The sequence below is a fragment of the Odocoileus virginianus genome, chromosome 15 (genome assembly GCF_023699985.2).
Source record: "Odocoileus virginianus isolate 20LAN1187 ecotype Illinois chromosome 15, Ovbor_1.2, whole genome shotgun sequence".
Classification (NCBI taxonomy): Eukaryota; Metazoa; Chordata; class Mammalia; order Artiodactyla; family Cervidae; genus Odocoileus; species Odocoileus virginianus.
Window position 1 is genome coordinate 39,676,904 of NC_069688.1, and position 18,364 is coordinate 39,695,267.

Consider the following 18,364-nt stretch of genomic DNA (forward strand, 5'->3'; position numbering starts at 1 on the left):
GTGGTTCCACTTTTTCCTATTATGAATAACATTCCTGTGAGCATTTGTGTAAAAGTTTTGTGTGGACAGATTTCCTTCTTTTGAGTATATACTTAGGAGTAGACTATGCTTCATGTTTTGATGAATCACCAATTTTCTAAAACTATTGAACAATTTTACAGTCACATCAATAATGTGTGAGTATTCCAATTTCTCTAGATTCTCTCCAATACTTACAGACAACCTGGTGGATGTATTATGGCCTTTTATTGTGGTTTTGATTTGCATTTTCCTACTGCCTATGTTCATATTGCCCAAATGTGCTTATTCTAATTATAATATCAATATTTTAAAAGAAGAAAACATTTTAGAACACTTATATAAACATTAAATAGTGACTCTGATGATAGTAAGAAAGATAAATGTTTAATAAAAAATTACTGTTTCAGGTTTGGGGAAGTCCAATCACACATTCCACCAAAGATACCATACCTTTTCTTTTCTTGGACAGTTAAAATGTGTCAGGGGAAGACCATGCTAATATTTTTTATACTATCAACAGAAAATTCCCCACTTTTTATTTTACCCCAAAAAAAATCTGAGAAGAAAAATATTCTGAAGTAATCATGTAATATGTTGACTATTTTATTTTAATTTTCTTGTGTGAACAACCTGTTGATACAGTAACACTTTATCACTTCAAACTTATGGAGGAATCGGGTTAGCTGAATCCTAACTAAGTAAGGATAAGCTTACTCAACGAATATTAGAAAGAGAAGGCCATCTCTTTTTATCTACCAGGGATAATTTTTGAGATTTTCTTAAGTGCCTGATCCAATTCTTCAAGTTGGATCAAGAGCCCTAGTACCTCTGTATGGCAGTTTAGGTCCTTTAAGAAGCAGATGCTGTGATGGAATAGGAAATATAAGAGATTTGTTAGGGGAAATGCCTGTTTACGTTTAAGGCAGCAGGAATCAATGAGGAAAACTTCCAGATCATAATAAAATTTGACACTTTTAAAGGTAGAGGGGTGAGGAAGAAGTATTGGGTAGAAAGTGAAAGTCACTCAGTTGTGTCCGACTCTTTGCAATCCCATGGACATAGTCCATGGAATTCTCCAGGCCAGAATACTGGAGTGCATAGCTTTTCCCTTCTCCAGGGGATCTTCCCAACCCAGGAAGAATCCAGGTCTCCTACATGGCAGGTGGATACTTTACCAGCTGAGCCACAAGGGAAGCCTGGATTGGGTAGAAAAAGGCTTAAACCGCGGTGTGACTCTGAAAGAATATTAGCAAGACCCCTAATGAGTTTGAAAACAAACTGTCAATTAGAGGAGTTCCATGATGTATATGGATTAACCAATTCTAGTACCTTCATTCAGTTATTGACTGGGAGCATCCTGGAAATAGTGGCGAGAGGATTAATGACAGATTTCAGTGGTGCAGCAGCAGGAAGCTGCTATCAGTTAACTACATTACATATAGTAGTTTCCCTCTTAAATGGAGATATGGAGGGCATACATCCATAGTTTCCATAGCTCATCCTTTACATAGTACAAATTCACTTCTCTGTCTGTGTTTTTGGAACAGTTCTTTCATTGTTTCTATGCAAAGCTTAGAAGAAGGAATTTAGTTGGATAAACTATAGGCCCCAGCACTGCAGTTGACCTCAGGGCTACAACTGGTACTCACTTTCTTTTCTTCCATTCATACATTCTAAATTTTCCTCAATCTTACTTTCATTTCCGTGATTTTATTAATCTGGCAGTATGAGCTAAATGCTTATTTCTGTAGGGTCTGTACCCTGGTGGTGAAAATCTTCTCATGGACAAGGGGACTGCTGCACCCGATCATTGACATTCATAATTTGGCAAGGTAACAGCAAGTGTTAGCAAAGTAGGATCTCACCAACACTCATTTCTGCTACCATTGTGTTTAAAAAAAAAAAAAAAGTATCACTGTCTCCTGTTAATCTGCATAAAATATTCCTGCCAGAATAATTGTTTTGCTATCCCTTACTAGTCTCTGGAAACCAGGCATTCAGAATGTTCAGGTGGAAGTTGTAGTAGGTAGTTGATTAAAACTCTTATCTCTTGGGCTTCCCTGGTGGCTCAGATGGTAAAAAATCTGCCTGCAATGTGGGAGAATGCAACCTTCTGCCCAGTACTCACTTGCATAACTGAGTTGAACTAATCAAATCTGTACCCTGCTTGGTCCTTTGGTGAAGTGAAGGGTCTTTGAAGATAAGCTACATGCTCAGAGCATGTGAGTGCAGTACCGCCACAGGAGGAATCTGAGTTTTAGCAAAGTAAGGATGAAAGATACAGATATGGAAAATGCTACTGAAAATTGCTATATTGTATAACGTAAGAGCATAACGATAAATAAGACCTGCATCACTGAAATTCTTATCTACTTTAACTTCTAAAGGGCTATCATCATGTCTCATTTAGATTTGAATAAAATCCTCCCAACTCAAATATTTGCCTCTTGTCTTACCTTGTTCATTTCCAAAGTCAGCAGTTTATATAGCAAATATGATTATGTAACTCTACTGTTAAAACCATTCATTGCCTTTTTACTGCCTCCAGTCCACCTATCAGCTATATTTGCTATGGCAGGCATTCATCATGTGAGCTGTTAACTCTGCAGGTTTTCAAAACCTTTGTGGGTCCAAGACCCTGCCTGATCTTGCATTTGTTTACTTCTGACTTTGGTAGCACATATACTAAAATAGGAACAATACAGAGAAGATTAGCATGGCCCCTGTGCAAGGATGACATGAAAATTTGTTAAGTGTTCCATATTTTGGAGCTTCCCTGGTGGCTCCGAAGTCAAAGCATCTGCCTGCAATGTGGGAGACCCAGGTTCAATTCTGGGGTCAGGAAGATCCCCTGGAGAAGGAAATGGCAACCCACTACAGTACTCTTGCCTGGAAAATTCTATGGATGGAGGAGCCTGGTAAGCTGCAGTGCATAAAATTGCAGAGTCGCACACGACTGAGCAACTTCATTGCTTCTCCGTTCTCTCTTGGGGCTTTCCTCATAGCTCAGTTGGTAAAGAATCCTCCTGCAGTGCAGGAGACCCCCGTTCATTTCCTGGGTTGGGAAGATCCACTAGAGAAGGGATAGGCTACCCACTCCAGTATTCTTGGGCTTCCCTTGTGGCTCAGCTGGTAAAGAATCTGCCTGCAATGTGGAAAACCTGGGCTTGATCCCTGGGTTGGGAAGGTCCCCTGGAGAAGCTACCTACTCCAGTATTCTGGCCTAGAGAATTCCATGAACTGTAAAGTCCATGGGATTGCAAAGAGTAGGACACGACTGAGCAACTTTCACTTTCTTTCCAATTTCAAACTATTTCTTCCAGTCATTCTGAACTAACCTCAGGACTGACTTCAGTTCACAATTCTCTACCTAGAAATTTCATGGAGATTAGAGTCAGAAGGACTGATTCTAGTTTTTCCCACCCCTAATGAGCAAGTACTTTTTCTGTAACTTTATTTTCCTCATATCAATAACGCAAAATTTTTACTGGCTTGTAGACAATTCTCTGTTTCCTACAAATATGAGTTTTTTTTTTGTTTAACATAAAATGTGCTCAAGCAGAGGAACTGCAATTTAAATAATAATATTTTAAAGGGGATTTTGAATATTTTGTTACATTGCAGGCATTAGTAAATCTTTCATTCTTACATATATTTATATAATTTGTTTCAAAATTCTTTTGAGGCAGTCTGAGAAATTGTGGGACTCTAAAAAGATGATCAAGCATTTTATTATTTTTAAATTTACTGCAGTAATAAGTGAAGCAGCAACTGAATAAGTGCAAAATGTAGACTACTGTGAAAGCATGATTTTCTGAATGATTTCCTGCTGTGATAAAATAATAGTTATGGAAGTGACTGATTTTATTTATAATCACTTATTTAAAATATGTGTGAAGACCTGTGAAATTAGAACCATGTTAATATTCCCTCATTATCTATTTCACTAATAGATGCTCTTAGATTCATATATACATGACAACAAATAATGAGAAATTAATCTTTAGTTTTGTTTTTCACTTGAGAATTTTCTGTTCTGAAGCAGTACTTCTCAGGCTAAAGGGAAGAGAATATTTTCAGTAAATGGAAACTTTCAGAATATTTTGAATCACACTAACATTAAATAGGTGTCTATTCTAGACTGTATCCATTTTCCAAGCAAGGAAGAGCACCCTTTTATTAATGTCAAATACACTTGTTAGAAGCGATGTACTATGAGCATATAATTAGTGTATCTCCATGGTGTTAGTTGCCAAAAGAAAATGGACGTATTATCCCTCTGAAATTCTGACTAGTTCTAAATACCTTATCATTAGAGACATAAAAACATTGGTAACATTACTCCAAATACATAAATTCTTAACAAAACTAGAATTAGGGGAAATAAAGTAAGCATCTTAATTATCAGACATAACTGTGGTCCTTTACACAGTGGGAAAACAAAACTGAATTCCAAATAATTCAGAAAGTCTAGAAGCAGTGTAAGATTTATGAAATTTATATCAGTAATATGCATTAGCTTAATTCATCTTTTCTTAGCATTACAGTTTGATGATCAGCTTCTAAGTATAAAATGTCAAAAATAGAGGTGACTGGTAATTTGATTAAATTTTGAAATATCACCTCTCTTAAATTATGGTTGATAGTATTGCACCCAGTATGCCATTGTTGCATTGTCAATTTTAAATGGATATAGGATTTATAAATCTATAATAAAATGTAATAAAGGATTTTTTAAAAAGATGCCTGTATCAAACTGCATTTGAATGCCTTCTGAATTCTTTGGTCATAACAGTAAATTGATGGCATTACTATCACTTCTTGGCAACAAATCATGAAAGAAAGGCTGAGATACAGGGGAGAAGCTTTTATTCACACACGCAACTTCAATAATACAAGGGGAGTATACCCAATTACCAGTAAACAAATTGGTTTTTGTAGACGTGTTCTCTATTTCACAAGCTTTCTCCATTGTGAAAATTTCAACCAAAGATATCAAGTATAGATGTGCACACATAGAACAATTCTCTAATCAATCTCACAAGGTTTGGAGACAAATGAGAAACAGTCTGCTTCATGAAAGCAGGAACTAAGTTCCTGTTTATTATAAGTTTGTTTATGCTTTTGATTTACCATTATGCACTTTTTCCTGCAGATTTCTGAGACTTCCAGAACTCAGTGAGCAATCACGTTTAAAATTTAAAGTAAATTACCATTGAATTACACAAATGTTAGTAATACCATGTGTGCATGTGTGTATAAGTAAGCTACACAGAACTCAGATTAGAAAGAATGTAAACGGTTCAAAACAATAGGACTAAAAAGTAAGACTTTGTAAAGATAAATTAATATGAGGGGACTTGTCTATGTGTCCAGCTCTCACTTTAGATCTAGTATGGGCTTCCCTGGTAGCTCAGCCATAAAGAATCCGTCTGCAATGTGGGAAACCTGGGTTCGATCCTGGGTTATACAGATACCCTGGATGAGGGCATGGCAACCCGCTTTAGTATTCTTGATTGGAGAATTCCATGGACAGAGGAGCCTGGCAGGCTTCAGTCCATGGGGTCACAAGGGTCGGGAACAACTGAGTGACTAAGAACAGCACAGCATATGCATATTTATAGAGATAAAGATGTTTTGTTTTTTAACAACATGTATTTTCAATCTTCTATTCCTTATAAAAGCAATTTTTGAAACAAATACACTAAAAAAAAATGTACCATTGATAACATTTTCTAAAAAAATGCTTAAGATTAGACTACAGATTTGGTCTTAGAATTCCTTGTCTTTGTAATACAAACATTCTAATTCTAAAATCAATTTTACTAGAGTATTATTGCTTTTTTAGAGTGTATTAAAGGATATGACTCCGTTTTATTTTTATATTTGCCTAGGAACATCCTTTAAACTTCATTCCTTTTTCTTCCCCATTTGCCCCACATCTGAGAAAGGTAATGTGAAAGACTGGCTGCTGGATTCTTTGCTACAGTGGAAAGTTCAAACCATATAAGTCCTAATTCGACAGAAACTCTCATCTAGGTTCCATCCTTAAACTTCATAAAAACCTAAAGACAGTCCTCTTTTCCTCCTTTCTCTTCTACAAGCCAGTTTTCAGAGCAATTTAGGAAGTCTGCACTACTCTCCCCAGAAAGCCTTATCATTTTAATAATAAACCTTTCCCAAACCTCTTGGGATATGCATGTTGGTAGGAGGAGCATTTTCAGTGTCAATATTTGAACCAAATTTTGGAATCCATTCTGACTCTGAAGAGTAGATACAGTAGTGAGCATACTATACTCATTAATATTTTCTTAAACATAAGAATAATTAAAGTTTATGTTGTCATGATTTGATTTAAATATTATTACATTATAATTAAAGTGCCACAACTATATGAAAGAAAATAAAATGGAAAACATACTAATACTATGTATTTATTGTGCATTTAGGGGCCTCCCTGAAAGCTCAGTTGCTAAAGAATCTGCCTGCAGTGCAGGAGACCTGGGTTTGAATCCTGGGTTGGGAAGATCCCCTGGAGAAGGGAATGTCTGCCCACTCCAGTATTCTGGCCTGGAGAATTCCATGGACTGTATAGTCCATGGGGTCACAAAGAGTCAAACAGGACTGAGCGACTTTCACTTTCATTGTACATTTAAATTTAAAACTGTTTCTAAAGAATTTTAATTTCTATAGAATGATGCACTTTTCTATAATAAAATGTAATTCATTAAAATGAGAAAAATATGTTAAATGAGTATTCAATTTTAAATGTTATTTGAATGTTATTCATTTGGCAAAATTATAAAATAAGCATGTTAAGTAGTCATGTACTGCAAAATAATAAATTTATTTCCACAGTATGACATGGAAGAATTTGTAATATGTTAGAATTACCTGCATCACAGTTCATGAGTCTGGTTTTTTAAATTAAATTAACTGTTATTAATATCCTAAAGAAATGGCATCAGTAAAATTATAAAAGCTGTAATTGATGACGGGAATGTCAATGTTAATTCCTCTCTGCAGTAATTGTTTTTAGTCAGATAATAGTGTTTATTTTAACCTGATTACACTAAGAAATGCCGGCATTTTATATCATTTGTTATTTGAAGTAAAATTGATAAGACCAAAATCAATTAATTTCTAATAGAGATGAAATAAATTGGATTGTCCTACTGTTACATGTTTATATCTAGTTTTTTTGACAAATGACTTTTTTTTTAAATTATGCAGCATATTATGCTCTCTTGGCGATTTTGGTCTCTTCCATGGCTATAAATTTACGTGCTGTTGACACCCAAGTTCACGTCTCTGATCATGAAACTTATATTCAACTATCTATTTCAACATTATTTGTGTGTCAGACTTTTTGAACTCATATATACAAAACTGTACTTGTAAGCAACCTTCTATTTCTCAGCAATTCTTTTATTAGATATTTAAGCCAAAATAGTTGGAATCATCTTTTTTAATATTTTCCCTCATAGGTCACATCTAATATGCTCACTAATACTTCCAAATTTATTCCCAAAATATACCCAGAATCTGATCATTTTTCAGAACTTAGACTTATGTACAACTCTAGGCCAAGCTATCATCTTTGTTTACTTGCATTACTGCAGTAGATTCCTAATTACTCCCCTTTTTATAATCTTAACTTTTTCAGTCTATACTCAACAAGCAGGATAAGTGATTGTGATATAACTTCAATCAATCATATCATGCCAGTGTCTCCCTGTCTCATAAAAACAAAATCCTAAAATGAACTTTAGGTTCTGTAGGATCTGGCTCTTATTTCCCTAAATGTCTGCTCTTATATTTACATACTCATCTAAAAAAATGCCAGTTAAATTTCATCTCAGGACCTTTGCACTGGTTGTTTTCTTGACTTTAGATGTTCTTACACTAAATATCTGAAAGTCTCAGTTCCTTACCTCCTCAGTTTTTCACCCCTTTCTAATATTTTTTATGTAAGAATCTATTTTCATATACTTTCAAGTACTAGTTGAAAGTGCATATTTTAAAAAACCTACTTATAGATGGTGGTGGTTTAGTATATTTACAACTAATAATGAGTTTCCCTCATATCCGTGGGTGGCCAAATAGACTACGTAATCTTTGTGCTGTTAAAACTCCCTATGCAATATTTTCCCTTTCCCCTTTCATGGTTGGTGCAGGTGCTCAAATCATCAGAGCCTCAAGATATAAAAAGGCATTTAAATAATCATTTCGAGTAATATTACAACTCATAAGGACAATTAATTTGGAATCTATATGAACAAGCAACTTTCATATCATTTGGGCTGCATACTTTATGGTATATTTCTTAAAACAATGTTTTCTTCATTAATACACCAGTCTATATAAAATCTGGAGAAGGCAATGGCACCCCACTCCAGTACTCTTGCCTGGAAAATCCCATGGACAGAAGAGCCTGGTAGGCTACAGTCCATAGGGTTGCTAAGAGTCAGACATGACTGAACGACTTCACTTTCACTTTGCACTTTCACGCATTGGGGAAGGAAATGGCAACCCACTCCAGTGTTCTTGCCTGGAGAATCCCAGGGACAGGGGAGCCTGGGGGGCTGCCGTCTATGGGGTCACACAGAGTCGGACACGACTGAAGTGACTTAGCAGCAGCAGCAGCAGCAGCTATGTAAAATCTCTATCTTTGGCAATCCCAAAGCCTTTCTTTCTCTACTTAACTTTTGGCCTTGACCTTTGTCAATTGTAATGTATACAATATTTTACTTATTTACCTGTGCATTATACCATGGTTTATATAAAAATGCTTCTAATGTCATTTTTAGGATCTACTCCAGCAATCTGCTAGGTTTCCCCCCCACCTCAACTCTAAGACTTTCTCTTTTGGGAGTACCCAAAATTTCAAAACCTGTTTCTGTACAAGCATTGTATATATTTACAGTGTTTTCAAGCTTTGAAACCCAAATCTGTCTCTATTTCTGATTTCAATCACTTGGGTACTCATCTATCCTGAAAACTACTAAAGTAGTATCAGACTGTCACAGCCATTTATTTGAATTAAAGATGGATATTATTTACTTTTTTCCTTAAAAGAATGAAATGCCAGGAATGACAAGAAATTTCTGTGACCAAAGTTTTACTCTTGTTAATGTTATCTAATTTCCATACCTTAGTGATAAAAATGGAAATTCTATATAAATAATATCCATACCTCCTCAAGTGGAATGTATATTTTTAAGGATAGAAGATTTTGTCTGTTTTGTTCAGTGATATATCATAGCACCTAGATTTGTACCTGACAAGTGGTAGGTAATCATTATATATTTATAGATTAAAGAAAGAATAAATATTTTTCTACCTATTTGATGAATGAAACTGTCATGGTTTAGAAAGTGTGATCTTTGTTGTTGAACTGGTCTCTAAACCTGAAAAATTACATACTGGGTACATGGATTATGTAGTCACTGAACCACTCTGTGTGTTAATTTTCTTAATAATAAAGTGGACATGATAATAATAATAATAAAGCAAATCTTGGTTTTGTTTTTAAGAATTCAGTGAAAAAATTCAGGCAGTATTCTATAAACAGAACCTAGGGTACTTTCAACATATAAGATATTGTTACTTTTTAATCTAACCTTTTGGGATTTTTTTCCTTTGTATCAGATATATAAGTTGACATAGCTTAAAATAAACAGTTTTAATAATTTTGTTTATGATTGTTTTCATAAGCTTATAATTATGGAACTCTCAGATTGGATACCAATATAATATTTGAAATATGTATTTTTAAAGTTTCTGTTGCTTTTAATCTTTGTAACGTTTCTTAGAACCTACATCATGAAAGAACAAACACTGATTCTTTTTTTTTTTCTTATTACATGGTCATACTGTAAAACCATTTCAAAAGTTCTGGAAAATATTACCATCTAAACCCTTGGCTTCCTGACAGTAGTCTTTTTTTTCTTTACTTTTTTTTTTTAATTAATTCTGGGAGGAAGATGTGATAGTTTCCATTTTTGATAATTGATCCTGACATAATTCCATGTGACCTAGATAGAGAAGACAAAAAGTAGAAATATTACACAACCAAAGGATATATGATGGAAGAAGAGTCACTAGAGAAAAGTGAATAGGAAGTATATGTTATTTTTTGTGTACTAATTTGAAATCCTCCTAATTTAGACATATAGAAATTTTCAGATTTAAGTGAAAATGCATGCACTAGCAGATTATTCTGGAGATGTAACACCTACTCTTGGAATATGCTCACTAAGTCTGTTTTCTTAGAATTTTGAATTCTCCTGGGAAACATGTCTGAAATAAATGAAGTGTTTCAGAGAGAACATTTCTACAAAGTTTCAGGATTTAATTATTTATTTTCAAAATGAAAGGAATTTGTTATCCTAGTGTTATCTTCACCATTTGTAAATTAACTCAAAAACAAACATTTTCCAGTGGTCTAAATTAATAGATTCCAGATATTTATAGATCCCTCCTTGTTTCACAACAGCTAAAGGAAAATTTTTGCTTCAGAAAGCACCATACTTACTTTATTTTTAATCTCTGTGGTTATACCTAATTAGTAAACAAAACACGCAATAAAACTCTCAACATATCAAAATTATCAAAGAGCAGAACTTAGATAAAAAACAGCATATTAGCAATGCCTTAACATCTGCTTCTGCTTTATTGACTATGCCAAAGCCTTTGACTATGTGGATCACAAAAAACTGTGGAAAATTCTTCAAGAGATGGGTGTACCAGACCACCTTACCTGTCTCCTGAGAAATCTGTATTCGGATTAAGAAGCAACAGTTAGAACTGGACATGGAACAATGGACTGGTTCCAAATTGGGAAAGGAGTACATCAAGGCTGTATATTGTCACCCTGCTTATTTAATTTATATGCAGTGTACATCATGAGAGATGCTGGGCGGATGAAGCACAAGCTGGAATCAAGATTGCTGGGAAAAGTTATCAATAACCTCAGATATGCAGATGACACCACCCTTGTGGCAGGAAGTGAAGAGGAAGTGAAGAGCCTCTTGATGAAGGTGAAAGAGGAGAGTGAAAAAGCTAGCTTAAAACTCAACATTCATAAAATGAAGATCATGGCATCTAGTCCCATCATTTCATGGCAAATAGATACAGAACCAGTGACAGACTTTATTTTCTTGGGCTTCAAAATCACTGCAGATGGTGACTGTAGCCATGAAATTAAAAGACACTTGCTCCTTGGAAGAGAAGTTATTGACCAACCTAGACAGCATATTAAAAAGCAGAGAAATCACTTTGCTGACAAAGGGCGTCTAGTCAAAGCTATGGTTTTTCCAGTAGTCATGTACGGATGTGAAAGATAGACCTTAAAGAAGGCTGAGTGCCAAAGAATTCATGATTTTCAACTGTGGTGTTGGAGAAGACTCTTGGGAGTCCTTTGGACTGCATGGAGATGAAACCCGTCAATCCTAAAAAATATCAGTCCTGACTATTCATTGCAAAGACTGATGCTGAAGATGAAGCTCCAGTACTTTGGTCACCTGATGTGAAGAGCTGACTCATTAGGAAAGACCCTGATACTAGGAAAGGTTGAAGGCAGGAGATGGACAACAGGGAATAAGATGGTTGGATGGCAACACCGACTCGAAGGACATGAGTTTGAACAAGCTCCGGGAGTTTGTGATGGACAGGGAGGCTGGGCTTGCTGCAGTCCGTGGGGTCGCAAGGTGTCAGACTACTAAACAATTGAACAGACTGACTCTTAGCCTTTATACATATGGACTGAAGTGAGAGTTGCTCAGTCATGTCCGACTCTTTGTGACCCCATGGACTAGAGTCTGTGAGGCTCCTCTGTCTATGGGATCTCCAGGCAAGAATACAGGAGTGGGTTGCATTTCCTTCTCCATCTGACCCAGGAGTAAAACCTAGGTCTCCCGCATTGCAGGATGATTCTTTACTGTCTGAGCCCATATAAAAGTAGACCATATAGTAATTTATTTCATGATGTTCTAATGGTTAGAGCAAAACATCTGTCTTTAAGTCTCTTATAACACTACTGATAATATCTGCTTTTAATTAGGAATTCTATCAGTTTTTAATAATATTCATATGTAATAAAATATAAGTGAATGCTTAGTTTCTCTCACTGCTCTTTCTTATTAAGAAGAAATTCATTTGCATAATATCTGTATATTTACTATATAAGATTTTTAAAAGTTTCACACAGACTTATGATCTCCAAATAATGTCACAGTCTATAAACTAGTACAACCTGAAGTACATGTTAAGCACTTTTTGCTACCTAATAATTATTTTAATATGTTTAGTTTGTTGCCCTTCCCATTACCTACATGTAACCCTTTCCATATACTTAGAAGGGTGATTCCTCTAAAAGCACCTAAAACTTCAGACAGGTTGAAATTATAGAGGCAAAAAATTCTCCATGCTCAGATGCTTAATATTTCATGTTTTCTTCCCACTAATCATTAAATCACTCAATATTTATTGTACTTATATACAGTTGTACCCAGGTGGCACAGTGGTAAACAATCCAGCAGCCAATGCAGGAGACACAGGTTTGATCCCTGGGTGGGGAAGATTCCCTGGAACAGGAAATGGCAACCCACTCTAGTATTCTTGCCTGAAAAATTCCATGCTGGAACCGGGCAGTCTACAGTCCATGGGGTCGCAGAGTAAGACATGACTAAGTGCACACACACACACACACACACACACACACACACATTCAGATGCATCACATACTGTTTCATTAGATATGACTATAATAGAGAACATGGCAAATGGAGACTCTGCTCTTGTCCAGAGCACGTTTTAATGAGAGAAGGAGAAAATCAATGAAAGATGTAAATGTCACTGGTGCCATAAAGTAAAATTGCCACGGTGCAAAGAAAGGCATAAATTAGGGATTTTGATGAAGAAACCAAAGTGTAAGGCACTTAGAATGTTTCTGTATACATGAGAAAGAGCCAGGCATGAGAAGACCCGAAGGGCACATCTTCCCTGATAACCATAGAACTCTGAATGGGGAGGTGTTTAACAGTTTCTAGAACTCAGGAACAAGACCATCTGGAGTATAGTGCTCTAGGTAAACAGTGGTAGTCCACGTATTGCATATATAGGCTAGGAATAGATCAGGCTGGTGAGCACATGCTAAGTCACTTCGGTTGGGTCTGACTCTTTGTGACCCTACGGACTGTAGCCCGCCAGGCTTCTCTGTCCATGGAATTTTCCAGGCTGGAGTGGGTTGCCATTTCCTCCTCCAGTGCATCTTCCCCATCCAGGAATTGAACTCAGTATGTGCGCTCAGTCATGTCCAACTCTTTGTGACCCCTAAGGGCTGCAGCCTGCCAGGCTCCTCTATCCATGGAATTTTCCACACAAGAATACTGGAGTGGGTTGCCATTTCCTACTCCAGGGAATCGTCCCGACCCAGGGATCAGACCCATGTCTTTACCACTGAGACACCTCTGAAGTAATAAATGGAGCTAACATTAATTATAAGAAAGGAAAACTGGAGGAATTAATAGTTTGATCATAAGAGATATTTATAAAGAAGTGACATTTTATTGCACACAAACTCAGTTTCACAGTAAAGCTTGGAGAAATTTTTTCAGGCATTCTTATAAGAAGCTATTAAGATAAATGAACTATTAACATTGATTTTGTTAATTTCTTCTAAAGTCATAATGTTCCCAACAACTTTCATTGTCAGGTACAGTGAATCATCTAACTAACTCAAATAAAAGAATAGAGGAACATGTAAGAACATAAAGTAAAATCCCCCAAGATTTAAAATCAGTGTTTATCTTTAGAGGAAGAGAAGCTGCACAGTCTTAGTTGCCAAGATCCATTCTCCTTTCTCAGGGCATGCATGCTTTTTCTTTTCCTGTTTTCTCTCATGCTTTTTACAGTCTCTCTTATATCCTCATTTCTTCACCAACTCCTTGTTTTCTTGGAAGATAATTTTGCTTGCTTGTAGCCCAGCATGACCCTTATGTTGTTGTTTAGTCACTCAGTTGTGTCCAGCTCTTCTCAGACACCATGGACTGTAACCCACCAGGCTCCTCTGTCCATGGGATTCTCCAGGCAAGAATACTGGAGTGGGTTGCCATTTCCTCCTCCAGGGAATCTTCCTCACCAAGAGATGAAACCCACATCTCTGTGTTTCCTGCATTGCCCTCAGATTCTTAACTACTGAGCCACTGGGGAAGCCCAAACATGACCCTTGGCCCTAAGTAAATAAAAATCCACATTCAACCCATTAGATGGTCGTAGCAGTGGACAGCTTTTAGAGAGAAAACAGTAGGTAATAGGTAGCTTGTCATCTCTTGGACTGATTGCTTTACTTAGGTGTGTTTAACCTTGTTAAAAATAAGCAGTGGACTAAGTAACATGTCTATATAGACTATAATGCTACACTTTCTTCCTTTCTTCTGGCTGATTATGAGGCCAACTAATTCAGAGTGGTAAATGACATTTCATTAAGTTCAAAGTAACTTTCAAAATCCATGTTTCATATCCCTTAAGTTCAGAATGTATTTATTATGACCTTGCTATGTCACAGCTATCATTTTAAGTTTTGGAGGGTCTTCAAGTGAGTTTACAGAAAGAAAACCAAGTTCCAGTAAGAGAAGAAAGAAAATTATTAAAAAATAAAGTCACTTTACAGTATGTTATAGAAGAAGAAAGAGCATAGAAGTAAAGAGATTGCTAAGGACATGGATTATACAATTTGAAATTAATTGACTTTATTAAGAAGGTGGAATTTCCTTAAAAGACTTGGAATGGTCATGCTGGATGATAAGATATTCAGACAGAGAGAAGGGTAAGTAAAAAATCACTGGGGCAGGAATATGCCTGCTCTGTTGGAGAGGCAGAGGACAGGCAGATAGCTTGACCATCGTGATCAAGAGACAGATTGGAAGATGAGATAAAGGGGTAGAAGACAGTTTTTGCATTCAGGTACCAAATAATAATAATACTGAGAAGATTCCTCCAAAGATCCCTACAAAACCTTTAAATCTCACTTGTGCCTTCGATCTTATTTCTTCCAAGTCTTCACAATTACTTTCTCTCAGTGATTCTGACTCACTTTGGTGCTGTAATATCTTTTTCTATCGTCTGTCTCTGTATGAGTTTAATGCAGCCATTGGGGACTTTCCTGATGGTCCAATGGTTGAGACGCTGTGCTTCCACTACAGGGAGCACAAGTTCAGTCCCTGGTCAGGGAACTAGGATTCCATAAACCCCATAACACAGCCTAATATATACCTTCCTACCTACCTACATACAACCTTTAAGAAAATAACTGTAGTCGTTGACCAAAACAATGAAACAAATATTCCTTGACCAATTTGCTTCCTTTACTATCAAAATCATTCCACGGCCATTTCAGGGATAAAAATTTAAGAAGGAAAGGCAATCCTAATGTTACTAGTAGTTCCATTTCATGATACCTACAAAACAAGCCATCTTTTTCATGTACTTATTTCATTCTGTCACAAAAATTGTGTATGATCAGGAAGTCAAAACCCATAGAGTTTAGAATATCAGTCTGTGGTGTGTTTTTGACTGGAGCAACATTTTGTCAAACTTTCCAGAATCACATTTGGCTTTCAAAGATACATTTCAGACCCTATTTAAAAGCTGCATAACCAGGCTCCCCAGGTGGTACTGGAGGTAAAGAATCCATCTGCCAGTGCAGGAAGCACAAGACACAAGTTCGATTCTTGGGTCAAGAAGATCCCCTGGAGTAGGAAATGGCAACCTGCTCCAGTATTCTTGCCTAGGAAATCTCATGGACAGAGGAGCCTGGCAGCCTATAGTCCATAGGGCTGCAGAGAGTCGGACATGACTGAGCAAGTGAACAAGCAAAAAGGGCTGAATGAGACTCGGAGATTCTGGAGCAAAGGGTAGGCTATGTAATGCAGAAGGAAATGGCAACCCACTCCAGGATTCTTGTCAAGAGAATCTCGTGGACAGAGGAGTCTGGTGGGCTGCTGTCCATAGGGTCTCACAGAGTCGGACATAACTGAAGTGACTTAGTATGCATGCATGCATTGGAGAAGGAAATGGCAACCCACCCCAGTATTCTTACCTGGGGAGTCCCAGGAACAGAGGAGCCCGGTGGGCTGCCGTCTATGGGGTCGCACAGAGTTGGACACAACTGAAGTGTCTTAGCAGCAGCAACAGGCTATGTAATGACCTCTCTCTTTTCATTCTATCTCTATATCATAAGGAGCTTATAAGTAAGGAGAAGCTTATGAGAGAACTTTTATTTTAACTTGTACTTTTCATGCTTGCATTTCATATAGAAACACTTCAAGGGAAAGACAGCAGCTGCCATAAAGTGAGATCTGCTCTCTTAATCCTGCTTGCCCTTTCTCTTTCTCCTAGTCAAGCATGACTGGAATTGGTATTTGTCACTAGGGTGACATTTGTCAGTCAATTTAATTTTTCTTTTTGCTGCTAGAAATTTGTCACATCTGTGATTGCTACTAATTAGGATATCCAAAGCCTGAAGAGGCTTGTAATTACTGTGGTAAACTTGAATTAAAAGAGGAGAAACTATTAAAGAACTTTAGAAGTATATTTTTCATGATACATTTTTTTAGGACCACAACAGAAGGAAAGCACAGACACATTCACACATTTGTAAATACACACAATGTTTTCACAATGTAATAAGAAAAGTATATCTATTTATCTTTATATCATTTGCAAAGTCATCAAGTAGTTGGCTTACTTTAAAACATATATATGTGTGTGTGTGTATATATATATATGTATATATACATATACATGTGCACATACATACAACCAAATATATGAGCATCATTATTTTATTAGGATGACTGATATAAAATTAGTTTTAGTATTGAGAAAAGTATCAATTTCATGTGGTTGAATAAAATGTGTATGTAAAGCTATTCTTGAAAATTTTCAAACATATGAGGATAGTTTCAAACATCATAATTTCTATTACATTCCTTAATGGGATAATGCAGTGAGACTAATTTAAAATAAGCACTGGTATTCTTTCTTATTAACTCACAAAATAGATGACATTTAAAACTCAATCTAGATATAAAGGTCAAAGATAACTATTTTAAAGGCTCATGTTTTTCTTTTACTCTGGATCTAAAATAAGATCTCTTTTATACTATAAAAGTTAAAAAAAAATTTTTAGCTTTTCAGAGTCAGGAGTCAAGATGCATGGGTACTCTGGAAACGTTAAGAGAGCATTTGCTTGCTGCATGAATGTTAATTAGAATAAAGCAGTCATTATTAAACAGTTGTCTTAAGTCAAAATTCTACCTTAAAAGTTTTTCAAAATGGTTTGACTTTTATTTAAAGAATGTATCTTATTTTAGCTGTATAAATTATATTTGCATTCCTAGAATTTTCTATTTCACATTCATATATGGACTTTGACTTTAACTGACATATACATGTTTATTTAATCAGCAATTCAGATTGACCATGATAACTTGAGAGAAAACAGTCAAATTATGTCACTTCATAGTTCACAGCTGTGTTGAACAGACCCTAAAATGATCTTATCCTCTAGTGCTCATGCCTTTGTATAATTCTCTCTCCCTGAGTGTGGATGTGCAGTGAGAGTTGTTTCTAACCAACAGAATATGTCAAACATGGAAAATGATTCCTATAACCATGTCCTATTTTATAAGATTTCATTTCACTAGCAGATTCAGACTAAAAACTTTCTCCTTTACTGGCCTTTGAAAAATTAAGTTGCCATGGTGTGAGAGGATCTGTAGAGATGACTCATCGTAAAGGAACTTTAAGAAGCTTCTAGGAGCTCATAGCAAGCCCTGGACAGCAGCTAGCACATTATTGGGACCTTATGCCTACAATTGCAAGGGGAATTTACAAATAGGCTGAATAAGCTAACAGGAGGATCCATCCCTTGTCAAGCCTCCAAAGGAGAACCCAGTCTGGCACATAGAAGCTTTGCATAGGACCCAGTTAAGTCATACCCAGATTTCTGACCCACAGAAATTATGAGATAATAAATGCTTTATTTAGAATGCTAAGTTCATGGTAATGTTCTACACAGAAATTAAAACCTAGTAAACATTTAAATAAGAAAAAGTTAATATCATTTTTATAGTTAGCTAGTCTTAGAAATCATTTTAACACCCTAGAAAAATAATTTTTGACAAGATATTATAAATATATTCCTACATAATAATTAAAACAACAAATCTACTTTTTATACTTGGTCATTGCTGTCTTTTCAATATTCCTTTTCTAAATTACTAAACAAAATACATGTGTACTTATAATTAATTTCATGGGCTTCCCAGGTGGTGCT

The 18,364-nt window shown here is 36.0% G+C and overlaps 1 non-coding gene across 1 annotated transcript; it reads left to right on the forward strand.

Annotated features, from left to right (window-relative positions):
* Nucleotides 1-2,679: 2,679 nt before the first annotated feature.
* LOC139038556 (U6 spliceosomal RNA) lies at nt 2,680-2,789 on the forward strand. Its single transcript, XR_011491596.1, has one exon. It is a non-coding gene; the product is annotated as a U6 spliceosomal RNA (small nuclear RNA).
* Nucleotides 2,790-18,364: the final 15,575 nt, after the last annotated feature.